We start from the raw sequence: 27,391 nt of genomic DNA, 5'->3' as shown, positions 1-27,391 counted from the left end.
TTAATCAGTGAAACTCCCTTAGGGTTCAGTGTTAATCAGTGAGACTCCCTCAGGGTTCAGTGTTAATCAGTGAGACTCCCATAGGGTTAAGTGTTAATCAGTAAGACTCCCATAGGGTTCAGTGTTAATCAGTGAGACTCCCACAGGTTTCAGTGTTAATCAATGAGACTCCCACAGGTTTCAGTGTTAATCAATGAGACTCCCACAGGGTTCAGTTTTAATCAGTAAGACTCCCATAGGGTTCAGTGTTAATCAGTGAGACTCCCTCAGGGTTCAGTGTTAATCAGTGAGACTCCCATAGGGTTAAGTGTTAATCAGTGAGACTCCCATGGGGTTCAGTGTTAATCAGTGAGACTCCCATGGGGTTCAGTGTTAATCAGTGAGACTCCCATAGGGTTCAGTGGTAATCAATGAGACTCCCACAGGGTTCAGTGTTAATCAGTGAGACTCCCACAGTGTGCAGTGTTAATCAGTGAGACTCCCACAGGGTTCAGTGTTAATCAAGTGAGACCCCCACAGTGTTCAGTGTTAATCAGTGAGACTCCCATAGGGTTCAGTGTTAATCAGTGAGACTCCCACAGGGTTCAGTGTTAATCAGTGAGACTCCCACAGTGTGCAGTGTTAATCAGTGAGACTCCCACAGGGTTCAGTGTTAATCACTGAGACTCCCACAGGGTTCAGTGTTAATCAGTGAGACTCCCATAGGGTTCAGTGTTAATCAGTGAGAATCCCATAGGGTTCAGTGTTAATCAGTGAGACTTCCACAGGGTTCAGTGTTAATCAGTGAGACTCCCACAGGGTTCATTGATAATCAGTGAGACTCCCACAGGGTTCAGTGTTAATCAGTGAGACTCCCATAGGGTTCATTGTTAATCAGTGAGACTCCCACAGGGTTCAGTGTTAATCAGTGAGACTCCCATAGGGTTCAGTGTTAATCAGTGAGACTCCCTTAGGATTTCAGTGTTAATCAGTGAGGCTCCAATAGGGTTAAGTGTTAATCAGTGAGACTCCCACAGGGTTCAGTGTTAATCAGTGAGACTCCCATAGGGTTCAGTGTTAATCAGTGAGACTCCCACAGGGTTCAGTGTTAATCAGTGAGACTCCCTTAGGGTTCAGTGTTAATCAGTGAGACTCCCACAGGATTCAGTGTTAATCAGTGAGACTCCCACAGGTTTCGGTGTTAATCAGTAAGACTCTCACAGGGTTCAGTGTTAATCATTGAGACTCCCTCAGGGTTCATTTGTTAATCAGTGAGACTCCCATAGGGTTCATTGTCAATCAGTGAGACTCCCACAGGATTCAGTGTTAATCATTGAGACTCCCACAGTGTTCGGTGTTAATCAGTGAGAATCCCATACTGTTCAGTGTTAATCAGTGAGACTCCCATAGGGTTCAGTGTTAATCAGTGAGACTCCCACAGGGTTCAGTGTTAATCAGTGAGACTCCCTCAGGGTTCACTGTTAATCAGTGAGACTCCCATAGGGTTCAGTGTTAATCAGTGAGACTCCCATAGGGTTCAGTGTAAATCAGTGAGACTCCCACAGGGTCCATGTGTTAATCAGTGAGACTCCCATAGGGTTCAGTGTTAATCAATGAGACTCCCATAGGGTTCAGTGTTAATCAGTGAGACTCCCACAGGCTTCAGTGTTAATCAGTGAGACTCCCACAGGGTTCAGTGTTAATCAGTGAGACTCCCACAGTGTGCAGTGTTAATCAGTGAGACTCCCACAGGGTTCAGTGTTAATCACTGAGACTCCCACAGGGTTCAGTGTTAATCAGTGAGACTCCCATAGGGTTCAGTGTTAATCAGTGAGATCCCATAGGGTTCAGTGTTAATCAGTGAGACTTCCACAGGGTTCAGTGTTAATCAGTGAGACTCCCACAGGGTTCATTGATAATCAGTGAGACTCCCACAGGGTTCAGTGTTAATCAGTGAGACTCCCATAGGGTTCATTGTTAATCAGTGAGACTCCCACAGGGTTCAGTGTTAATCAGTGAGACTCCCATAGGGTTCAGTGTTAATCAGTGAGACTCCCTTAGGATTTCAGTGTTAATCAGTGAGGCTCCAATAGGGTTAAGTGTTAATCAGTGAGACTCCCACAGGGTTCAGTGTTAATCAGTGAGACTCCCATAGGGTTCAGTGTTAATCAGTGAGACTCCCACAGGGTTCAGTGTTAATCAGTGAGACTCCCTTAGGGTTCAGTGTTAATCAGTGAGACTCCCACAGGATTCAGTGTTAATCAGTGAGACTCCCACAGGTTTCGGTGTTAATCAGTAAGACTCTCACAGGGTTCAGTGTTAATCATTGAGACTCCCTCAGGGTTCATTTGTTAATCAGTGAGACTCCCATAGGGTTCATTGTCAATCAGTGAGACTCCCACAGGATTCAGTGTTAATCATTGAGACTCCCACAGTGTTCGGTGTTAATCAGTGAGAATCCCATACTGTTCAGTGTTAATCAGTGAGACTCCCATAGGGTTCAGTGTTAATCAGTGAGACTCCCACAGGGTTCAGTGTTAATCAGTGAGACTCCCTCAGGGTTCACTGTTAATCAGTGAGACTCCCATAGGGTTCAGTGTTAATCAGTGAGACTCCCATAGGGTTCAGTGTAAATCAGTGAGACTCCCACAGGGTCCATGTGTTAATCAGTGAGACTCCCATAGGGTTCAGTGTTAATCAATGAGACTCCCATAGGGTTCAGTGTTAATCAGTGAGACTCCCACAGGCTTCAGTGTTAATCAGTGAGACTCCCACAGGGTTCAGTGTTAATCAGTGAGACTCCCATAGGGTTCAGTGTTAATCAGTGAGACTCCCACAGGTTTCAGTGTTAATCAGTGAGACTCCAATAGGGTTAAGTGTTAATCAGTGAGACTCCCATAGGGTTCAGTGTTAATCAGTGAGACTCCCTTAGGGTTTCAGTGTTAATCAGTGAGGCTCCAATAGGGTTGTGTTAATCAGTGAGACTCCCACAGGGTTCAGTGTTAATCAGTGAGACTCCCATAGGGTTCAGTGTTAATCAGTGAGACTCCCATAGGGTTCAGTGTTAATCAGTGAGACTCCCACAGGTTTCAGTGTTAATCAGTGAGACTCCAATAGGGTTAAGTGTTAATCAGTGAGACTCCCATAGGGTTCAGTGTTAATCAGTGAGACTCCCTTAGGGTTTCAGTGTTAATCAGTGAGGCTCCAATAGGGTTAAGTGTTAATCAGTGAGACTCCCACAGGGTTCAGTGTTAATCAGTGAGACTCCCATAGGGTTCAGTGTTAATCAGTGAGACTCCCACAGGTTTCAGTGTTAATCAATGAGACTCCCACAGGTTTCAGTGTTAATCAATGAGACTCCCCCAGGGTTCAGTGTTAATCAGTGAGACTCCAACAGGGTTCAGTGTTAATCAGTGAGACTCCCACAGGGTTCAGTGTAAATCAGTGAGACTCCCACAGGGTCCATGTGTTAATCAGTGAGACTCCCATAGGGTTCAGTGTTAATCAATGAGACTCCCATAGGGTTCAGTGTTAATCAGTGAGACTCCCACAGGCTTCAGTGTTAATCAGTGAGACTCCCACAGGGTTCAGTGTTAATCAGTGAGACTCCCATAGGGTTCAGTGTTAATCAGTGAGACTCCCACAGGTTTCAGTGTTAATCAGTGAGACTCCAATAGGGTTAAGTGTTAATCAGTGAGACTCCCATAGGGTTCAGTGTTAATCAGTGAGACTCCCTTAGGGTTTCAGTGTTAATCAGTGAGGCTCCAATAGGGTTGTGTTAATCAGTGAGACTCCCACAGGGTTCAGTGTTAATCAGTGAGACTCCCATAGGGTTCAGTGTTAATCAGTGAGACTCCCATAGGGTTCAGTGTTAATCAGTGAGACTCCCACAGGTTTCAGTGTTAATCAGTGAGACTCCAATAGGGTTAAGTGTTAATCAGTGAGACTCCCATAGGGTTCAGTGTTAATCAGTGAGACTCCCTTAGGGTTTCAGTGTTAATCAGTGAGGCTCCAATAGGGTTAAGTGTTAATCAGTGAGACTCCCACAGGGTTCAGTGTTAATCAGTGAGACTCCCATAGGGTTCAGTGTTAATCAGTGAGACTCCCACAGGTTTCAGTGTTAATCAATGAGACTCCCACAGGTTTCAGTGTTAATCAATGAGACTCCCCCAGGGTTCAGTTTTAATCAGTAAGACTCCCATAGGGTTCAGTGTTAATCAGTGAGACTCCCTCAGGGTTCAGTGTTAATCAGTGAGACTCCCATGGGGTTCAGTGTTAATCAGTGAGACTCCCACAGGGTTCAGTGTTAATCAGTGAGACTCCCACAGGGTTCAGTGTTAATCAGTGAGACTCCCACAGGGTTCAGTGTTAATCAGTGAGACGCCCACAGGGTTCAGTGTCAATCAGTGAGACTCCCACAGGGTTCAGTGTTAATCAAGTGAGACCCCCACAGTGTTCAGTGTTAATCAGTGAGACTCCCATAGGGTTCAGTGTTAATCAGTGAGACTCCCACAGGGTTCAGTGTTAATCAGTGAGACTCCCACAGTGTGCAGTGTTAATCAGTGAGACTCCCACAGGGTTCAGTGTTAATCACTGAGACTCCCACAGGGTTCAGTGTTAATCAGTGAGACTCCCATAGGGTTCAGTGTTAATCAGTGAGAATCCCATAGGGTTCAGTGTTAATCAGTGAGACTTCCACAGGGTTCAGTGTTAATCAGTGAGACTCCCACAGGGTTCATTGATAATCAGTGAGACTCCCACAGGGTTCAGTGTTAATCAGTGAGACTCCCATAGGGTTCATTGTTAATCAGTGAGACTCCCACAGGGTTCAGTGTTAATCAGTGAGACTCCCATAGGGTTCAGTGTTAATCAGTGAGACTCCCTTAGGATTTCAGTGTTAATCAGTGAGGCTCCAATAGGGTTAAGTGTTAATCAGTGAGACTCCCACAGGGTTCAGTGTTAATCAGTGAGACTCCCATAGGGTTCAGTGTTAATCAGTGAGACTCCCACAGGTTTCAGTGTTAATCAATGAGACTCCCCCAGGGTTCAGTGTTAATCAGTGAGACTCCAACAGGGTTCAGTGTTAATCAGTGAGACTCCCACAGGGTTCAGTGTAAATCAGTGAGACTCCCACAGGGTCCATGTGTTAATCAGTGAGACTCCCATAGGGTTCAGTGTTAATCAATGAGACTCCCATAGGGTTCAGTGTTAATCAGTGAGACTCCCACAGGCTTCAGTGTTAATCAGTGAGACTCCCACAGGGTTCAGTGTTAATCAGTGAGACTCCCATAGGGTTCAGTGTTAATCAGTGAGACTCCCACAGGTTTCAGTGTTAATCAGTGAGACTCCAATAGGGTTAAGTGTTAATCAGTGAGACTCCCATAGGGTTCAGTGTTAATCAGTGAGACTCCCTTAGGGTTTCAGTGTTAATCAGTGAGGCTCCAATAGGGTTGTGTTAATCAGTGAGACTCCCACAGGGTTCAGTGTTAATCAGTGAGACTCCCATAGGGTTCAGTGTTAATCAGTGAGACTCCCATAGGGTTCAGTGTTAATCAGTGAGACTCCCACAGGTTTCAGTGTTAATCAGTGAGACTCCAATAGGGTTAAGTGTTAATCAGTGAGACTCCCATAGGGTTCAGTGTTAATCAGTGAGACTCCCTTAGGGTTTCAGTGTTAATCAGTGAGGCTCCAATAGGGTTAAGTGTTAATCAGTGAGACTCCCACAGGGTTCAGTGTTAATCAGTGAGACTCCCATAGGGTTCAGTGTTAATCAGTGAGACTCCCACAGGTTTCAGTGTTAATCAATGAGACTCCCACAGGTTTCAGTGTTAATCAATGAGACTCCCCCAGGGTTCAGTTTTAATCAGTAAGACTCCCATAGGGTTCAGTGTTAATCAGTGAGACTCCCTCAGGGTTCAGTGTTAATCAGTGAGACTCCCATGGGGTTCAGTGTTAATCAGTGAGACTCCCACAGGGTTCAGTGTTAATCAGTGAGACTCCCACAGGGTTCAGTGTTAATCAGTGAGACTCCCACAGGGTTCAGTGTTAATCAGTGAGACGCCCACAGGGTTCAGTGTCAATCAGTGAGACTCCCACAGGGTTCAGTGTTAATCAAGTGAGACCCCCACAGTGTTCAGTGTTAATCAGTGAGACTCCCATAGGGTTCAGTGTTAATCAGTGAGACTCCCACAGGGTTCAGTGTTAATCAGTGAGACTCCCACAGTGTGCAGTGTTAATCAGTGAGACTCCCACAGGGTTCAGTGTTAATCACTGAGACTCCCACAGGGTTCAGTGTTAATCAGTGAGACTCCCATAGGGTTCAGTGTTAATCAGTGAGAATCCCATAGGGTTCAGTGTTAATCAGTGAGACTTCCACAGGGTTCAGTGTTAATCAGTGAGACTCCCACAGGGTTCATTGATAATCAGTGAGACTCCCACAGGGTTCAGTGTTAATCAGTGAGACTCCCATAGGGTTCATTGTTAATCAGTGAGACTCCCACAGGGTTCAGTGTTAATCAGTGAGACTCCCATAGGGTTCAGTGTTAATCAGTGAGACTCCCTTAGGATTTCAGTGTTAATCAGTGAGGCTCCAATAGGGTTAAGTGTTAATCAGTGAGACTCCCACAGGGTTCAGTGTTAATCAGTGAGACTCCCATAGGGTTCAGTGTTAATCAGTGAGACTCCCACAGGGTTCAGTGTTAATCAGTGAGACTCCCTTAGGGTTCAGTGTTAATCAGTGAGACTCCCACAGGATTCAGTGTTAATCAGTGAGACTCCCACAGGTTTCGGTGTTAATCAGTAAGACTCTCACAGGGTTCAGTGTTAATCATTGAGACTCCCTCAGGGTTCATTTGTTAATCAGTGAGACTCCCATAGGGTTCATTGTCAATCAGTGAGACTCCCACAGGATTCAGTGTTAATCATTGAGACTCCCACAGTGTTCGGTGTTAATCAGTGAGAATCCCATACTGTTCAGTGTTAATCAGTGAGACTCCCATAGGGTTCAGTGTTAATCAGTGAGACTCCCACAGGGTTCAGTGTTAATCAGTGAGACTCCCTCAGGGTTCACTGTTAATCAGTGAGACTCCCATAGGGTTCAGTGTTAATCAGTGAGACTCCCATAGGGTTCAGTGTAAATCAGTGAGACTCCCACAGGGTCCATGTGTTAATCAGTGAGACTCCCATAGGGTTCAGTGTTAATCAATGAGACTCCCATAGGGTTCAGTGTTAATCAGTGAGACTCCCACAGGCTTCAGTGTTAATCAGTGAGACTCCCACAGGGTTCAGTGTTAATCAGTGAGACTCCCATAGGGTTCAGTGTTAATCAGTGAGACTCCCACAGGTTTCAGTGTTAATCAGTGAGACTCCAATAGGGTTAAGTGTTAATCAGTGAGACTCCCATAGGGTTCAGTGTTAATCAGTGAGACTCCCTTAGGGTTTCAGTGTTAATCAGTGAGGCTCCAATAGGGTTGTGTTAATCGGTGAGACTCCCACAGGGTTCAGTGTTAATCAGTGAGACTCCCATAGGGTTCAGTGTTAATCAGTGAGACTCCCATAGGGTTCAGTGTTAATCAGTGAGACTCCCACAGGTTTCAGTGTTAATCAGTGAGACTCCAATAGGGTTAAGTGTTAATCAGTGAGACTCCCATAGGGTTCAGTGTTAATCAGTGAGACTCCCTTAGGGTTTCAGTGTTAATCAGTGAGGCTCCAATAGGGTTAAGTGTTAATCAGTGAGACTCCCACAGGGTTCAGTGTTAATCAGTGAGACTCCCATAGGGTTCAGTGTTAATCAGTGAGACTCCCACAGGTTTCAGTGTTAATCAATGAGACTCCCACAGGTTTCAGTGTTAATCAATGAGACTCCCCCAGGGTTCAGTTTTAATCAGTAAGACTCCCATAGGGTTCAGTGTTAATCAGTGAGACTCCCTCAGGGTTCAGTGTTAATCAGTGAGACTCCCATGGGGTTCAGTGTTAATCAGTGAGACTCCCACAGGGTTCAGTGTTAATCAGTGAAACTCCCTTAGGGTTCAGTGTTAATCAGTGAGACTCCCTCAGGGTTCAGTGTTAATCAGTGAGACTCCCATAGGGTTAAGTGTTAATCAGTAAGACTCCCATAGGGTTCAGTGTTAATCAGTGAGACTCCCACAGGTTTCAGTGTTAATCAATGAGACTCCCACAGGTTTCAGTGTTAATCAATGAGACTCCCACAGGGTTCAGTTTTAATCAGTAAGACTCCCATAGGGTTCAGTGTTAATCAGTGAGACTCCCTCAGGGTTCAGTGTTAATCAGTGAGACTCCCATAGGGTTAAGTGTTAATCAGTGAGACTCCCATGGGGTTCAGTGTTAATCAGTGAGACTCCCATGGGGTTCAGTGTTAATCAGTGAGACTCCCATAGGGTTCAGTGGTAATCAATGAGACTCCCACAGGGTTCAGTGTTAATCAGTGAGACTCCCACAGTGTGCAGTGTTAATCAGTGAGACTCCCACAGGGTTCAGTGTTAATCAAGTGAGACCCCCACAGTGTTCAGTGTTAATCAGTGAGACTCCCATAGGGTTCAGTGTTAATCAGTGAGACTCCCACAGGGTTCAGTGTTAATCAGTGAGACTCCCACAGTGTGCAGTGTTAATCAGTGAGACTCCCACAGGGTTCAGTGTTAATCACTGAGACTCCCACAGGGTTCAGTGTTAATCAGTGAGACTCCCATAGGGTTCAGTGTTAATCAGTGAGAATCCCATAGGGTTCAGTGTTAATCAGTGAGACTTCCACAGGGTTCAGTGTTAATCAGTGAGACTCCCACAGGGTTCATTGATAATCAGTGAGACTCCCACAGGGTTCAGTGTTAATCAGTGAGACTCCCATAGGGTTCATTGTTAATCAGTGAGACTCCCACAGGGTTCAGTGTTAATCAGTGAGACTCCCATAGGGTTCAGTGTTAATCAGTGAGACTCCCTTAGGATTTCAGTGTTAATCAGTGAGGCTCCAATAGGGTTAAGTGTTAATCAGTGAGACTCCCACAGGGTTCAGTGTTAATCAGTGAGACTCCCATAGGGTTCAGTGTTAATCAGTGAGACTCCCACAGGGTTCAGTGTTAATCAGTGAGACTCCCTTAGGGTTCAGTGTTAATCAGTGAGACTCCCACAGGATTCAGTGTTAATCAGTGAGACTCCCACAGGTTTCGGTGTTAATCAGTAAGACTCTCACAGGGTTCAGTGTTAATCATTGAGACTCCCTCAGGGTTCATTTGTTAATCAGTGAGACTCCCATAGGGTTCATTGTCAATCAGTGAGACTCCCACAGGATTCAGTGTTAATCATTGAGACTCCCACAGTGTTCGGTGTTAATCAGTGAGAATCCCATACTGTTCAGTGTTAATCAGTGAGACTCCCATAGGGTTCAGTGTTAATCAGTGAGACTCCCACAGGGTTCAGTGTTAATCAGTGAGACTCCCTCAGGGTTCACTGTTAATCAGTGAGACTCCCATAGGGTTCAGTGTTAATCAGTGAGACTCCCATAGGGTTCAGTGTAAATCAGTGAGACTCCCACAGGGTCCATGTGTTAATCAGTGAGACTCCCATAGGGTTCAGTGTTAATCAATGAGACTCCCATAGGGTTCAGTGTTAATCAGTGAGACTCCCACAGGCTTCAGTGTTAATCAGTGAGACTCCCACAGGGTTCAGTGTTAATCAGTGAGACTCCCACAGTGTGCAGTGTTAATCAGTGAGACTCCCACAGGGTTCAGTGTTAATCACTGAGACTCCCACAGGGTTCAGTGTTAATCAGTGAGACTCCCATAGGGTTCAGTGTTAATCAGTGAGATCCCATAGGGTTCAGTGTTAATCAGTGAGACTTCCACAGGGTTCAGTGTTAATCAGTGAGACTCCCACAGGGTTCATTGATAATCAGTGAGACTCCCACAGGGTTCAGTGTTAATCAGTGAGACTCCCATAGGGTTCATTGTTAATCAGTGAGACTCCCACAGGGTTCAGTGTTAATCAGTGAGACTCCCATAGGGTTCAGTGTTAATCAGTGAGACTCCCTTAGGATTTCAGTGTTAATCAGTGAGGCTCCAATAGGGTTAAGTGTTAATCAGTGAGACTCCCACAGGGTTCAGTGTTAATCAGTGAGACTCCCATAGGGTTCAGTGTTAATCAGTGAGACTCCCACAGGGTTCAGTGTTAATCAGTGAGACTCCCTTAGGGTTCAGTGTTAATCAGTGAGACTCCCACAGGATTCAGTGTTAATCAGTGAGACTCCCACAGGTTTCGGTGTTAATCAGTAAGACTCTCACAGGGTTCAGTGTTAATCATTGAGACTCCCTCAGGGTTCATTTGTTAATCAGTGAGACTCCCATAGGGTTCATTGTCAATCAGTGAGACTCCCACAGGATTCAGTGTTAATCATTGAGACTCCCACAGTGTTCGGTGTTAATCAGTGAGAATCCCATACTGTTCAGTGTTAATCAGTGAGACTCCCATAGGGTTCAGTGTTAATCAGTGAGACTCCCACAGGGTTCAGTGTTAATCAGTGAGACTCCCTCAGGGTTCACTGTTAATCAGTGAGACTCCCATAGGGTTCAGTGTTAATCAGTGAGACTCCCATAGGGTTCAGTGTAAATCAGTGAGACTCCCACAGGGTCCATGTGTTAATCAGTGAGACTCCCATAGGGTTCAGTGTTAATCAATGAGACTCCCATAGGGTTCAGTGTTAATCAGTGAGACTCCCACAGGCTTCAGTGTTAATCAGTGAGACTCCCACAGGGTTCAGTGTTAATCAGTGAGACTCCCATAGGGTTCAGTGTTAATCAGTGAGACTCCCACAGGTTTCAGTGTTAATCAGTGAGACTCCAATAGGGTTAAGTGTTAATCAGTGAGACTCCCATAGGGTTCAGTGTTAATCAGTGAGACTCCCTTAGGGTTTCAGTGTTAATCAGTGAGGCTCCAATAGGGTTGTGTTAATCAGTGAGACTCCCACAGGGTTCAGTGTTAATCAGTGAGACTCCCATAGGGTTCAGTGTTAATCAGTGAGACTCCCATAGGGTTCAGTGTTAATCAGTGAGACTCCCACAGGTTTCAGTGTTAATCAGTGAGACTCCAATAGGGTTAAGTGTTAATCAGTGAGACTCCCATAGGGTTCAGTGTTAATCAGTGAGACTCCCTTAGGGTTTCAGTGTTAATCAGTGAGGCTCCAATAGGGTTAAGTGTTAATCAGTGAGACTCCCACAGGGTTCAGTGTTAATCAGTGAGACTCCCATAGGGTTCAGTGTTAATCAGTGAGACTCCCACAGGTTTCAGTGTTAATCAATGAGACTCCCACAGGTTTCAGTGTTAATCAATGAGACTCCCCCAGGGTTCAGTTTTAATCAGTAAGACTCCCATAGGGTTCAGTGTTAATCAGTGAGACTCCCTCAGGGTTCAGTGTTAATCAGTGAGACTCCCATGGGGTTCAGTGTTAATCAGTGAGACTCCCACAGGGTTCAGTGTTAATCAGTGAGACTCCCTTAGGGTTCAGTGTTAATCAGTGAGACTCCCTCAGGGTTCAGTGTTAATCAGTGAGACTCCCATAGGGTTAAGTGTTAATCAGTAAGACTCCCATAGGGTTCAGTGTTAATCAGTGAGACTCCCACAGGTTTCAGTGTTAATCAATGAGACTCCCACAGGTTTCAGTGTTAATCAATGAGACTCCCACAGGGTTCAGTTTTAATCAGTAAGACTCCCATAGGGTTCAGTGTTAATCAGTGAGACTCCCTCAGGGTTCAGTGTTAATCAGTGAGACTCCCATAGGGTTAAGTGTTAATCAGTGAGACTCCCATGGGGTTCAGTGTTAATCAGTGAGACTCCCATGGGGTTCAGTGTTAATCAGTGAGACTCCCATAGGGTTCAGTGTTAATCAGTGAGACTCCAATAGGGTTAAGTGTTAATCAGTGAGACTCCCACAGGGTTCAGTGTTAATCAGTGAGACTCCCTTAGGGTTCAGTGTTAATCAGTGAGACTCCCACAGGATTCAGTGTTAATCAGTGAGACTCCCACAGGTTTCAGTGTTAATCAGTAAGACTCTCACAGGGTTCAGTGTTAATCATTGAGACTCCCTCAGGGTTCATTTGTTAATCAGTGAGACTCCCATAGGGTTCATTGCCAATCAGTGAGACTCCCACAGGATTCAGTGTTAATCATTGAGACTCCCACAGTGTTCGGTGTTAATCAGTGAGAATCCCATACTGTTCAGTGTTAATCAGTGAGACTCTCATAGGGTTCAGTGTTAATCAGTGAGACTCCCACAGGGTTCAGTGTTAATCATTGAGACTCCCATAGGGTTCAGTGTTAATCAATGAGACTCCCATATGGTTCAGTGTTAATCAGTGAGACGCCCACAGGGTTCAGTGTTAATCAGTGAGACTCCCACAGGGTTCAGTGTTAATCAGTGAGACTCCCTCAGGGTTCACTGTTAATCAGTGAGACTCCCATAGGGTTCAGTGTTAATCAGTGAGACTCCCATAGGGTTCAGTGTAAATCAGTGAGACTCCCACAGGGTCCATGTGTTAATCAGTGAGACTCCCATAGGGTTCAGTGTTAATCAATGAGACTCCCATAGGGTTCAGTGTTAATCAGTGAGACTCCCACAGGCTTCAGTGTTAATCAGTGAGACTCCCACAGGGTTCAGTGTTAATCAGTGAGACTCCCACAGGGTTCAGTGTTAATCAGTGAGACTCCCACAGGGTTCAGTGTCAATCAGTGAGACTCCCACAGGGTTCAGTGTTAATCAAGTGAGACTCCCACAGTGTTCAGTGTTAATCAGTGAGACTCCCATAGGGTTCAGTGTTAATCAGTGAGACTCCCACAGGGTTCAGTGTTAATCAGTGAGACTCCCACAGTGTGCAGTGTTAATCAGTGAGACTCCCACAGGGTTCAGTGTTAATCACTGAGACTCCCACAGGGTTCAGTGTTAATCAGTGAGACTCCCATAGGGTTCAGTGTTAATCAGTGAGAATCCCATAGGGTTCAGTGTTAATCAGTGAGACTTCCACAGGGTTCAGTGTTAATCAGTGAGACTCCCACAGGGTTCATTGATAATCAGTGAGACTCCCACAGGGTTCAGTGTTAATCAGTGAGACTCCCATAGGGTTCATTGTTAATCAGTGAGACTCCCACAGGGTTCAGTGTTAATCAGTGAGACTCCCATAGGGTTCAGTGTTAATCAGTGAGACTCCCTTAGGATTTCAGTGTTAATCAGTGAGGCTCCAATAGGGTTAAGTGTTAATCAGTGAGACTCCCACAGGGTTCAGTGTTAATCAGTGAGACTCCCATAGGGTTCAGTGTTAATCAGTGAGACTCCCACAGGTTTCAGTGTTAATCAATGAGACTCCCACAGGTTTCAGTTTTAATCAGTAAGACTCCCATAGGGTTCAGTGTTAATCAGTGAGACTCCCATGGGGTTCAGTGTTAATCAGTGAGACTCCCATAGGGTTCAGTGTTAATCAGTGAGACTCCCTTAGGATTTCAGTGTTAATCAGTGAGGCTCCAATAGGGTTAAGTGTTAATCAGTGAGACTCCCACAGGGTTCAGTGTTAATCAGTGAGACTCTCATAGGGTTTCAGTGTTAATCAGTGAGGCTCCAATAGGGTTAAGTGTTAATCAGTGAGACTCCCACAGGGTTCAGTGTTAATCAGTGAGACTCCCATAGGGTTCAGTGTTAATCAGTGAGACTCCCACAGGTTTCAGTGTTAATCAATGAGACTCCCACAGGTTTCAGTGTTAATCAATGAGACTCCCCCAGGGTTCAGTTTTAATCAGTAAGACTCCCATAGGGTTCAGTGTTAATCAGTGAGACTCCCTCAGGGTTCAGTGTTAATCAGTGAGACTCCCATGGGGTTCAGTGTTAATCAGTGAGACTCCCACAGGGTTCAGTGTTAATCAGTGAGACTCCCTTAGGGTTCAGTGTTAATCAGTGAGACTCCCTCAGGGTTCAGTGTTAATCAGTGAGACTCCCATAGGGTTAAGTGTTAATCAGTAAGACTCCCATAGGGTTCAGTGTTAATCAGTGAGACTCCCACAGGTTTCAGTGTTAATCAATGAGACTCCCACAGGTTTCAGTGTTAATCAATGAGACTCCCACAGGGTTCAGTTTTAATCAGTAAGACTCCCATAGGGTTCAGTGTTAATCAGTGAGACTCCCTCAGGGTTCAGTGTTAATCAGTGAGACTCCCATAGGGTTAAGTGTTAATCAGTGAGACTCCCATGGGGTTCAGTGTTAATCAGTGAGACTCCCATGGGGTTCAGTGTTAATCAGTGAGACTCCCATAGGCTTCAGTGGTAATCAGTGAGACTCCCACAGGTTTCAGTGTTAATCAGTGAGACTCCAATAGGGTTAAGTGTTAATCAGTGAGACTCCCACAGGGTTCAGTGTTAATCAGTGAGACTCCCTTAGGGTTCAGTGTTAATCAGTGAGACTCCCACAGGATTCAGTGTTAATCAGTGAGACTCCCACAGGTTTCAGTGTTAATCAGTAAGACTCTCACAGGGTTCAGTGTTAATCATTGAGACTCCCTCAGGGTTCATTTGTTAATCAGTGAGACTCCCATAGGGTTCATTGCCAATCAGTGAGACTCCCACAGGATTCAGTGTTAATCATTGAGACTCCCACAGTGTTCGGTGTTAATCAGTGAGAATCCCATACTGTTCAGTGTTAATCAGTGAGACTCCCATAGGGTTCAGTGTTAATCAGTGAGACTCCCACAGGGTTCAGTGTTAATCATTGAGACTCCCATAGGGTTCAGTGTTAATCAATGAGACTCCCATATGGTTCAGTGTTAATCAGTGAGACGCCCACAGGGTTCAGTGTTAATCAGTGAGACTCCCACAGGGTTCAGTGTTAATCAGTGAGACTCCCTCAGGGTTCACTGTTAATCAGTGAGACTCCCATAGGGTTCAGTGTTAATCAGTGAGACTCCCATAGGGTTCAGTGTAAATCAGTGAGACTCCCACAGGGTCCATGTGTTAATCAGTGAGACTCCCATAGGGTTCAGTGTTAATCAATGAGACTCCCATAGGGTTCAGTGTTAATCAGTGAGACTCCCACAGGCTTCAGTGTTAATCAGTGAGACTCCCACAGGGTTCAGTGTTAATCAGTGAGACTCCCACAGGGTTCAGTGTTAATCAGTGAGACTCCCACAGGGTTCAGTGTCAATCAGTGAGACTCCCACAGGGTTCAGTGTTAATCAAGTGAGACTCCCACAGTGTTCAGTGTTAATCAGTGAGACTCCCATAGGGTTCAGTGTTAATCAGTGAGACTCCCACAGGGTTCAGTGTTAATCAGTGAGACTCCCACAGTGTGCAGTGTTAATCAGTGAGACTCCCACAGGGTTCAGTGTTAATCACTGAGACTCCCACAGGGTTCAGTGTTAATCAGTGAGACTCCCATAGGGTTCAGTGTTAATCAGTGAGAATCCCATAGGGTTCAGTGTTAATCAGTGAGACTTCCACAGGGTTCAGTGTTAATCAGTGAGACTCCCACAGGGTTCATTGATAATCAGTGAGACTCCCACAGGGTTCAGTGTTAATCAGTGAGACTCCCATAGGGTTCATTGTTAATCAGTGAGACTCCCACAGGGTTCAGTGTTAATCAGTGAGACTCCCATAGGGTTCAGTGTTAATCAGTGAGACTCCCTTAGGATTTCAGTGTTAATCAGTGAGGCTCCAATAGGGTTAAGTGTTAATCAGTGAGACTCCCACAGGGTTCAGTGTTAATCAGTGAGACTCCCATAGGGTTCAGTGTTAATCAGTGAGACTCCCACAGGTTTCAGTGTTAATCAATGAGACTCCCACAGGTTTCAGTTTTAATCAGTAAGACTCCCATAGGGTTCAGTGTTAATCAGTGAGACTCCCATGGGGTTCAGTGTTAATCAGTGAGACTCCCATAGGGTTCAGTGTTAATCAGTGAGACTCCCATAGGGTTCAGTGTTAATCAGTGAGAATCCCATAGGGTTCAGTGTTAATCAGTGAGACTTCCACAGGGTTCAGTGTTAATCAGTGAGACTCCCACAGGGTTCATTGATAATCAGTGAGACTCCCACAGGGTTCAGTGTTAATCAGTGAGACTCCCATAGGGTTCATTGTTAATCAGTGAGACTCCCACAGGGTTCAGTGTTAATCAGTGAGACTCCCATAGGGTTCAGTGTTAATCAGTGAGACTCCCTTAGGATTTCAGTGTTAATCAGTGAGGCTCCAATAGGGTTAAGTGTTAATCAGTGAGACTCCCACAGGGTTCAGTGTTAATCAGTGAGACTCCCATAGGGTTCAGTGTTAATCAGTGAGACTCCCACAGGTTTCAGTGTTAATCAATGAGACTCCCACAGGTTTCAGTTTTAATCAGTAAGACTCCCATAGGGTTCAGTGTTAATCAGTGAGACTCCCATGGGGTTCAGTGTTAATCAGTGAGACTCCCATAGGGTTCAGTGTTAATCAGTGAGACTCCCTTAGGATTTCAGTGTTAATCAGTGAGGCTCCAATAGGGTTAAGTGTTAATCAGTGAGACTCCCACAGGGTTCAGTGTTAATCAGTGAGACTCCCATAGGGGTCAGTGTTAATCAGTGAGACTCCCACAGGGTTCAGTGTTAATCAGTGAGACTCCCTTAGGGTTCAGTGTTAATCAGTGAGACTCCCATAGGGTTCAGTGTTAATCAGTGAGACTCCCATAGGGTTCAGTGTAAATCAGTGAGACTCCCACAGGGTCCATGTGTTAATCAGTGAGACTCCCATAGGGTTCAGTGTTAATCAATGAGACTCCCATAGGGTTCAGTGTTAATCAGTGAGACTCCGACAGGCTTCAGTGTTAATCAGTGAGACTCCCACAGGGTTCAGTGTTAATCAGTGAGACTCCCATAGGGTTCAGTGTTAATCAGTGAGACTCCCACAGGTTTCAGTGTTAATCAGTGAGACTCCAATAGGGTTAAGTGTTAATCAGTGAGACTCCCATAGGGTTCAGTGTTAATCAGTGAGACTCCCTTAGGGTTTCAGTGTTAATCAGTGAGGCTCCAATAGGGTTGTGTTAATCAGTGAGACTCCCACAGGGTTCAGTGTTAATCAGTGAGACTCCCATAGGGTTCAGTGTTAATCAGTGAGACTCCCATAGGGTTCAGTGTTAATCAGTGAGACTCCCACAGGTTTCAGTGTTAATCAGTGAGACTCCAATAGGGTTAAGTGTTAATCAGTGAGACTCCCATAGGGTTCAGTGTTAATCAGTGAGACTCCCTTAGGGTTTCAGTGTTAATCAGTGAGGCTCCAATAGGGTTAAGTGTTAATCAGTGAGACTCCCACAGGGTTCAGTGTTAATCAGTGAGACTCCCATAGGGTTCAGTGTTAATCAGTGAGACTCCCACAGGTTTCAGTGTTAATCAATGAGACTCCCACAGGTTTCAGTGTTAATCAATGAGACTCCCCCAGGGTTCAGTTTTAATCAGTAAGACTCCCATAGGGTTCAGTGTTAATCAGTGAGACTCCCTCAGGGTTCAGTGTTAATCAGTGAGACTCCCATGGGGTTCAGTGTTAATCAGTGAGACTCCCACAGGGTTCAGTGTTAATCAGTGAGACTCCCTTAGGGTTCAGTGTTAATCAGTGAGACTCCCTCAGGGTTCAGTGTTAATCAGTGAGACTCCCATAGGGTTAAGTGTTAATCAGTAAGACTCCCATAGGGTTCAGTGAAACCTGTGGGAGTCTCACTGATTAACAGTGTTAATCAATGAGACTCCCACAGGTTTCAGTGTTAATCAATGAGACTCCCACAGGGTTCAGTTTTAATCAGTAAGACTCCCATAGGGTTCAGTGTTAATCAGTGAGACTCCCTCAGGGTTCAGTGTTAATCAGTGAGACTCCCATAGGGTTAAGTGTTAATCAGTGAGACTCCCATGGGGTTCAGTGTTAATCAGTGAGACTCCCATGGGGTTCAGTGTTAATCAGTGAGACTCCCATAGGCTTCAGTGGTAATCAGTGAGACTCCCACAGGTTTCAGTGTTAATCAGTGAGACTCCAATAGGGTTAAGTGTTAATCAGTGAGACTCCCACAGGGTTCAGTGTTAATCAGTGAGACTCCCTTAGGGTTCAGTGTTAATCAGTGAGACTCCCACAGGATTCAGTGTTAATCAGTGAGACTCCCACAGGTTTCAGTGTTAATCAGTAAGACTCTCACAGGGTTCAGTGTTAATCATTGAGACTCCCTCAGGGTTCATTTGTTAATCAGTGAGACTCCCATAGGGTTCATTGTCAATCAGTGAGACTCCCACAGGATTCAGTGTTAATCATTGAGACTCCCACAGTGTTCGGTGTTAATCAGTGAGAATCCCATACTGTTCAGTGTTAATCAGTGAGACTCCCATAGGGTTCAGTGTTAATCAGTGAGACTCCCACAGGGTTCAGTGTTAATCATTGAGACTCCCATAGGGTTCAGTGTTAATCAATGAGACTCCCATATGGTTCAGTGTTAATCAGTGAGACGCCCACAGGGTTCAGTGTTAATCAGTGAGACTCCCACAGGGTTCAGTGTTAATCAGTGAGACTCCCTCAGGGTTCACTGTTAATCAGTGAGACTCCCATAGGGTTCAGTGTTAATCAGTGAGACTCCCACAGGTTTCAGTGTTAATCAGTGAGACTCCAATAGGGTTAAGTGTTAATCAGTGAGACTCCCATAGGGTTCAGTGTTAATCAGTGAGACTCCCTTAGGGTTTCAGTGTTAATCAGTGAGGCTCCAATAGGGTTGTGTTAATCAGTGAGACTCCCACAGGGTTCAGTGTTAATCAGTGAGACTCCCATAGGGTTCAGTGTTAATCAGTGAGACTCCCATAGGGTTCAGTGTTAATCAGTGAGACTCCCACAGGTTTCAGTGTTAATCAGTGAGACTCCAATAGGGTTAAGTGTTAATCAGTGAGACTCCCATAGGGTTCAGTGTTAATCAGTGAGACTCCCTTAGGGTTTCAGTGTTAATCAGTGAGGCTCCAATAGGGTTAAGTGTTAATCAGTGAGACTCCCACAGGGTTCAGTGTTAATCAGTGAGACTCCCATAGGGTTCAGTGTTAATCAGTGAGACTCCCACAGGTTTCAGTGTTAATCAATGAGACTCCCACAGGTTTCAGTGTTAATCAATGAGACTCCCCCAGGGTTCAGTTTTAATCAGTAAGACTCCCATAGGGTTCAGTGTTAATCAGTGAGACTCCCTCAGGGTTCAGTGTTAATCAGTGAGACTCCCATGGGGTTCAGTGTTAATCAGTGAGACTCCCACAGGGTTCAGTGTTAATCAGTGAGACTCCCTTAGGGTTCAGTGTTAATCAGTGAGACTCCCTCAGGGTTCAGTGTTAATCAGTGAGACTCCCATAGGGTTAAGTGTTAATCAGTAAGACTCCCATAGGGTTCAGTGTTAATCAGTGAGACTCCCACAGGTTTCAGTGTTAATCAATGAGACTCCCACAGGTTTCAGTGTTAATCAATGAGACTCCCACAGGGTTCAGTTTTAATCAGTAAGACTCCCATAGGGTTCAGTGTTAATCAGTGAGACTCCCTCAGGGTTCAGTGTTAATCAGTGAGACTCCCATAGGGTTAAGTGTTAATCAGTGAGACTCCCATGGGGTTCAGTGTTAATCAGTGAGACTCCCATGGGGTTCAGTGTTAATCAGTGAGACTCCCATAGGCTTCAGTGGTAATCAGTGAGACTCCCACAGGTTTCAGTGTTAATCAGTGAGACTCCAATAGGGTTAAGTGTTAATCAGTGAGACTCCCACAGGGTTCAGTGTTAATCAGTGAGACTCCCTTAGGGTTCAGTGTTAATCAGTGAGACTCCCACAGGATTCAGTGTTAATCAGTGAGACTCCCACAGGTTTCAGTGTTAATCAGTAAGACTCTCACAGGGTTCAGTGTTAATCATTGAGACTCCCTCAGGGTTCATTTGTTAATCAGTGAGACTCCCATAGGGTTCATTGTCAATCAGTGAGACTCCCACAGGATTCAGTGTTAATCATTGAGACTCCCACAGTGTTCGGTGTTAATCAGTGAGAATCCCATACTGTTCAGTGTTAATCAGTGAGACTCCCATAGGGTTCAGTGTTAATCAGTGAGACTCCCACAGGGTTCAGTGTTAATCATTGAGACTCCCATAGGGTTCAGTGTTAATCAATGAGACTCCCATATGGTTCAGTGTTAATCAGTGAGACGCCCACAGGGTTCAGTGTTAATCAGTGAGACTCCCACAGGGTTCAGTGTTAATCAGTGAGACTCCCTCAGGGTTCACTTTTAATCAGTGAGATTCCCATAGGGTTCAGTGTTAATCAGTGAGACTCCCATAGGGTTCAGTGTAAATCAGTGAGACTCCCACAGGGTCCATGTGTTAATCAGTGAGACTCCCATAGGGTTCAGTGTTAATCAATGAGACTCCCATAGGGTTCAGTGTTAATCAGTGAGACTCCCACAGGCTTCAGTGTTAATCAGTGAGACTCCCACAGGGTTCAGTGTTAATCAGTGAGACTCCCACAGGGTTCAGTGTTAATCAGTGAGACTCCCACAGGGTTCAGTGTCAATCAGTGAGACTCCCACAGGGTTCAGTGTTAATCAAGTGAGACTCCCACAGTGTTCAGTGTTAATCAGTGAGACTCCCATAGGGTTCAGTGTTAATCAGTGAGACTCCCACAGGGTTCAGTGTTAATCAGTGAGACTCCCACAGTGTGCAGTGTTAATCAGTGAGACTCCCACAGGGTTCAGTGTTAATCACTGAGACTCCCACAGGGTTCAGTGTTAATCAGTGAGACTCCCATAGGGTTCAGTGTTAATCAGTGAGAATCCCATAGGGTTCAGTGTTAATCAGTGAGACTTCCACAGGGTTCAGTGTTAATCAGTGAGACTCCCACAGGGTTCATTGATAATCAGTGAGACTCCCACAGGGTTCAGTGTTAATCAGTGAGACTCCCATAGGGTTCATTGTTAATCAGTGAGACTCCCACAGGGTTCAGTGTTAATCAGTGAGACTCCCATAGGGTTCAGTGTTAATCAGTGAGACTCCCTTAGGATTTCAGTGTTAATCAGTGAGGCTCCAATAGGGTTAAGTGTTAATCAGTGAGACTCCCATGGGGTTCAGTGTTAATCAGTGAGACTCCCTTAGGGTTTCAGTGTTAATCAGTGAGGCTCCAATAGGGTTGTGTTAATCAGTGAGACTCCCACAGGGTTCAGTGTTAATCAGTGAGACTCCCATAGGGTTCAGTGTTAATCAGTGAGACTCCCATAGGGTTCAGTGTTAATCAGTGAGACTCCCACAGGTTTCAGTGTTAATCAGTGAGACTCCAATAGGGTTAAGTGTTAATCAGTGAGACTCCCATAGGGTTCAGTGTTAATCAGTGAGACTCCCTTAGGGTTTCAGTGTTAATCAGTGAGGCTCCAATAGGGTTAAGTGTTAATCAGTGAGACTCCCACAGGGTTCAGTGTTAATCAGTGAGACTCCCATAGGGTTCAGTGTTAATCAGTGAGACTCCCACAGGTTTCAGTGTTAATCAATGAGACTCCCACAGGTTTCAGTGTTAATCAATGAGACTCCCCCAGGGTTCAGTTTTAATCAGTAAGACTCCCATAGGGTTCAGTGTTAATCAGTGAGACTCCCTCAGGGTTCAGTGTTAATCAGTGAGACTCCCATGGGGTTCAGTGTTAATCAGTGAGACTCCCACAGGGTTCAGTGTTAATCAGTGAGACTCCCTTAGGGTTCAGTGTTAATCAGTGAGACTCCCTCAGGGTTCAGTGTTAATCAGTGAGACTCCCATAGGGTTAAGTGTTAATCAGTAAGACTCCCATAGGGTTCAGTGAAACCTGTGGGAGTCTCACTGATTAACAGTGTTAATCAATGAGACTCCCACAGGTTTCAGTGTTAATCAATGAGACTCCCACAGGGTTCAGTTTTAATCAGTAAGACTCCCATAGGGTTCAGTGTTAATCAGTGAGACTCCCTCAGGGTTCAGTGTTAATCAGTGAGACTCCCATAGGGTTAAGTGTTAATCAGTGAGACTCCCATGGGGTTCAGTGTTAATCAGTGAGACTCCCATGGGGTTCAGTGTTAATCAGTGAGACTCCCATAGGCTTCAGTGGTAATCAGTGAGACTCCCACAGGTTTCAGTGTTAATCAGTGAGACTCCAATAGGGTTAAGTGTTAATCAGTGAGACTCCCACAGGGTTCAGTGTTAATCAGTGAGACTCCCTTAGGGTTCAGTGTTAATCAGTGAGACTCCCACAGGATTCAGTGTTAATCAGTGAGACTCCCACAGGTTTCAGTGTTAATCAGTAAGACTCTCACAGGGTTCAGTGTTAATCATTGAGACTCCCTCAGGGTTCATTTGTTAATCAGTGAGACTCCCATAGGGTTCATTGTCAATCAGTGAGACTCCCACAGGATTCAGTGTTAATCATTGAGACTCCCACAGTGTTCGGTGTTAATCAGTGAGAATCCCATACTGTTCAGTGTTAATCAGTGAGACTCCCATAGGGTTCAGTGTTAATCAGTGAGACTCCCACAGGGTTCAGTGTTAATCATTGAGACTCCCATAGGGTTCAGTGTTAATCAATGAGACTCCCATATGGTTCAGTGTTAATCAGTGAGACGCCCACAGGGTTCAGTGTTAATCAGTGAGACTCCCACAGGGTTCAGTGTTAATCAGTGAGACTCCCTCAGGGTTCACTGTTAATCAGTGAGACTCCCATAGGGTTCAGTGTTAATCAGTGAGACTCCCACAGGTTTCAGTGTTAATCAGTGAGACTCCAATAGGGTTAAGTGTTAATCAGTGAGACTCCCATAGGGTTCAGTGTTAATCAGTGAGACTCCCTTAGGGTTTCAGTGTTAATCAGTGAGGCTCCAATAGGGTTGTGTTAATCAGTGAGACTCCCACAGGGTTCAGTGTTAATCAGTGAGACTCCCATAGGGTTCAGTGTTAATCAGTGAGACTCCCATAGGGTTCAGTGTTAATCAGTGAGACTCCCACAGGTTTCAGTGTTAATCAGTGAGACTCCAATAGGGTTAAGTGTTAATCAGTGAGACTCCCATAGGGTTCAGTGTTAATCAGTGAGACTCCCTTAGGGTTTCAGTGTTAATCAGTGAGGCTCCAATAGGGTTAAGTGTTAATCAGTGAGACTCCCACAGGGTTCAGTGTTAATCAGTGAGACTCCCATAGGGTTCAGTGTTAATCAGTGAGACTCCCACAGGTTTCAGTGTTAATCAATGAGACTCCCACAGGTTTCAGTGTTAATCAATGAGACTCCCCCAGGGTTCAGTTTTAATCAGTAAGACTCCCATAGGGTTCAGTGTTAATCAGTGAGACTCCCTCAGGGTTCAGTGTTAATCAGTGAGACTCCCATGGGGTTCAGTGTTAATCAGTGAGACTCCCACAGGGTTCAGTGTTAATCAGTGAGACTCCCTTAGGGTTCAGTGTTAATCAGTGAGACTCCCTCAGGGTTCAGTGTTAATCAGTGAGACTCCCATAGGGTTAAGTGTTAATCAGTAAGACTCCCATAGGGTTCAGTGTTAATCAGTGAGACTCCCACAGGTTTCAGTGTTAATCAATGAGACTCCCACAGGTTTCAGTGTTAATCAATGAGACTCCCACAGGGTTCAGTTTTAATCAGTAAGACTCCCATAGGGTTCAGTGTTAATCAGTGAGACTCCCTCAGGGTTCAGTGTTAATCAGTGAGACTCCCATAGGGTTAAGTGTTAATCAGTGAGACTCCCATGGGGTTCAGTGTTAATCAGTGAGACTCCCATGGGGTTCAGTGTTAATCAGTGAGACTCCCATAGGCTTCAGTGGTAATCAGTGAGACTCCCACAGGTTTCAGTGTTAATCAGTGAGACTCCAATAGGGTTAAGTGTTAATCAGTGAGACTCCCACAGGGTTCAGTGTTAATCAGTGAGACTCCCTTAGGGTTCAGTGTTAATCAGTGAGACTCCCATAGGGTTCAGTGTTAAACAGTGAGACTCCCATAGTGTTCAGTGTTAATCAGTGAGACTCCCACAGGGTTCAGTGTTAATCAATGAGACTCCCATAGGGTTCAGTGTTAATCAGTGAGACTCCCACAGGGTTCAGTGTTAATAAGTGAGACTCCTATAGGGTTCAGTGTTAATCAGTGAGACTCCCACAGGGTTTAGTGTTAATCAGTGAGACTCCCACAGTGTTCATTGTTAATCAGTGAGTGTCCCACAGGATTCAGTGTTAATCAGTGAGACTCCCACAGGTTTCAGTGTTAATCAGTAAGACTCTCACAGGGTTCAGTGTTAATCATTGAGACTCCCTCAGGGTTCATTTGTTAATCAGTGAGACTCCCATAGGGTTCATTGTCAATCAGTGAGACTCCCACAGGATTCAGTGTTAATCATTGAGACTCCCACAGTGTTCGGTGTTAATCAGTGAGAATCCCATACTGTTCAGTGTTAATCAGTGAGACTCCCATAGGGTTCAGTGTTAATCAGTGAGACTCCCACAGGGTTCAGTGTTAATCATTGAGACTCCCATAGGGTTCAGTGTTAATCAATGAGACTCCCATATGGTTCAGTGTTAATCAGTGAGACGCCCACAGGGTTCAGTGTTAATCAGTGAGACTTCCACAGGGTTCAGTGTTAATCAGTGAGACTCCCTCAGGGTTCACTGTTAATCAGTGAGATTCCCATAGGGTTCAGTGTTAATCAGTGAGACTCCCATAGGGTTCAGTGTAAATCAGTGAGACTCCCACAGGGTCCATGTGTTAATCAGTGAGACTCCCATAGGGTTCAGTGTTAATCAATGAGACTCCCATAGGGTTCAGTGTTAATCAGTGAGACTCCCACAGGCTTCAGTGTTAATCAGTGAGACTCCCACAGGGTTCAGTGTTAATCAGTGAGACTCCCACAGGGTTCAGTGTTAATCAGTGAGACTCCCACAGGGTTCAGTGTCAATCAGTGAGACTCCCACAGGGTTCAGTGTTAATCAAGTGAGACTCCCACAGTGTTCAGTGTTAATCAGTGAGACTCCCATAGGGTTCAGTGTTAATCAGTGAGACTCCCACAGGGTTCAGTGTTAATCAGTGAGACTCCCACAGTGTGCAGTGTTAATCAGTGAGACTCCCACAGGGTTCAGTGTTAATCACTGAGACTCCCACAGGGTTCAGTGTTAATCAGTGAGACTCCCATAGGGTTCAGTGTTAATCAGTGAGAATCCCATAGGGTTCAGTGTTAATCAGTGAGACTTCCACAGGGTTCAGTGTTAATCAGTGAGACTCCCACAGGGTTCATTGATAATCAGTGAGACTCCCACAGGGTTCAGTGTTAATCAGTGAGACTCCCATAGGGTTCATTGTTAATCAGTGAGACTCCCACAGGGTTCAGTGTTAATCAGTGAGACTCCCATAGGGTTCAGTGTTAATCAGTGAGACTCCCTTAGGATTTCAGTGTTAATCAGTGAGGCTCCAATAGGGTTAAGTGTTAATCAGTGAGACTCCCACAGGGTTCAGTGTTAATCAGTGAGACTCCCATAGGGTTCAGTGTTAATCAGTGAGACTCCCACAGGTTTCAGTGTTAATCAATGAGACTCCCACAGGTTTCAGTTTTAATCAGTAAGACTCCCATAGGGTTCAGTGTTAATCAGTGAGACTCCCTCAGGGTTCAGTGTTAATCAGTGAGACTCCCATAGGGTTAAGTGTTAATCAGTAAGACTCCCATGGGGTTCAGTGTTAATCAGTGAGACTCCCACAGGGTTCAGTGTTAATCAGAGGTGACTCCCTTAGGGTTCAGTGTTAATCAGTGAGACTCCCTCAGGGTTCAGTGTTAATCAGTGAGACTCCCATAGGGTTAAGTGTTAATCAGTGAGACTCCCATGGGGTTCAGTGTTAATCAGTGAGGCTCCAATAGGGTTAAGTGTTAATCAGTGAGACTCCCACAGGGTTCAGTGTTAATCAGTGAGACTCCCATAGGGTTCAGTGTTAATCAGTGAGACTCCCACAGGTTTCAGTGTTAATCAATGAGACTCCCACAGGTTTCAGTGTTAATCAATGAGACTCCCATAGGGTTCAGTGTTAATCAATGAGACTCCCATATGGTTCAGTGTTAATCAGTGAGACGCCCACAGGGTTCAGTGTTAATCAGTGAGACTCCCACAGGGTTCAGTGTTAATCAGTGAGACTCCCTCAGGGTTCACTGTTAATCAGTGAGACTCCCATAGGGTTCAGTGTTAATCAGTGAGACTCCCATAGGGTTCAGTGTAAATCAGTGAGACTCCCACAGGGTCCATGTGTTAATCAGTGAGACTCCCATAGGGTTCAGTGTTAATCAATGAGACTCCCATAGGGTTCAGTGTTAATCAGTGAGACTCCCACAGGCTTCAGTGTTAATCAGTGAGACTTCCACAGGGTTCAGTGTTAATCAGTGAGACTCCCACAGGGTTCATTGATAATCAGTGAGACTCCCACAGGGTTCAGTGTTAATCAGTGAGACTCCCATAGGGTTCATTGTTAATCAGTGAGACTCCCACAGGGTTCAGTGTTAATCAGTGAGACTCCCACAGGGTTCAGTGTTAATCAGTGAGACTCCCACAGGGTTCAGTGTCAATCAGTGAGACTCCCACAGGGTTCAGTGTTAATCAGTGAGACTCCCACAGGGTTCAGTGTTAATCAGTGAGACTCCCACAGGGTTCAGTTTTAATCAGTAAGACTCCCATAGGGTTCAGTGTTAATCAGTGAGACTCCCTCAGGGTTCAGTGTTAATCAGTGAGACTCCCATGGGGTTCAGTGTTAATCAGTGAGACTCCCACAGGGTTCAGTGTTAATCAGTGAGACTCCCTTAGGGTTCAGTGTTAATCAGTGAGACTCCCTCAGGGTTCAGTGTTAATCAGTGAGACTCCCATAGGGTTCAGTGTAAATCGGTGAGACTCCCACAGGGTCCATGTGTTAATCAGTGAGACTCCCATAGGGTTCAGTGTTAATCAATGAGACTCCCATAGGGTTCAGTGTTAATCAGTGAGACTCCCACAGGCTTCAGTGTTAATCAGTGAGACTCCCACAGGGTTCAGTGTTAATCAGTGAGACTCCCACAGGGTTCAGTGTTAATCAGTGAGACTCCCACAGGGTTCAGTGTCAATCAGTGAGACTCCCACAGGGTTCAGTGTTAATCAAGTGAGACTCCCACAGTGTTCAGTGTTAATCAGTGAGACTCCCATAGGGTTCAGTGTTAATCAGTGAGACTCCCACAGGGTTCAGTGTTAATCAGTGAGACTCCCACAGTGTGCAGTGTTAATCAGTGAGACTCCCACAGGGTTCAGTGTTAATCACTGAGACTCCCACAGGGTTCGGTGTTAATCAGTGAGACTCCCATAGGGTTCAGTGTTAATCAGTGAGAATCCCATAGGGTTCAGTGTTAATCAGTGAGACTTCCACAGGGTTCAGTGTT

This window comes from Petromyzon marinus, unplaced genomic scaffold (assembly GCF_048934315.1).
Source record: "Petromyzon marinus isolate PM22_M1 ecotype Great Lakes invasive population unplaced genomic scaffold, UKy_Petmar_22M1.pri1.0 PM_Scaffold_12, whole genome shotgun sequence".
Lineage (NCBI taxonomy): Eukaryota > Metazoa > Chordata > Hyperoartia > Petromyzontiformes > Petromyzontidae > Petromyzon > Petromyzon marinus.
The sequence above is the reverse complement of the archived record's forward strand: the minus strand, read 5'-3'. Positions refer to the sequence as shown.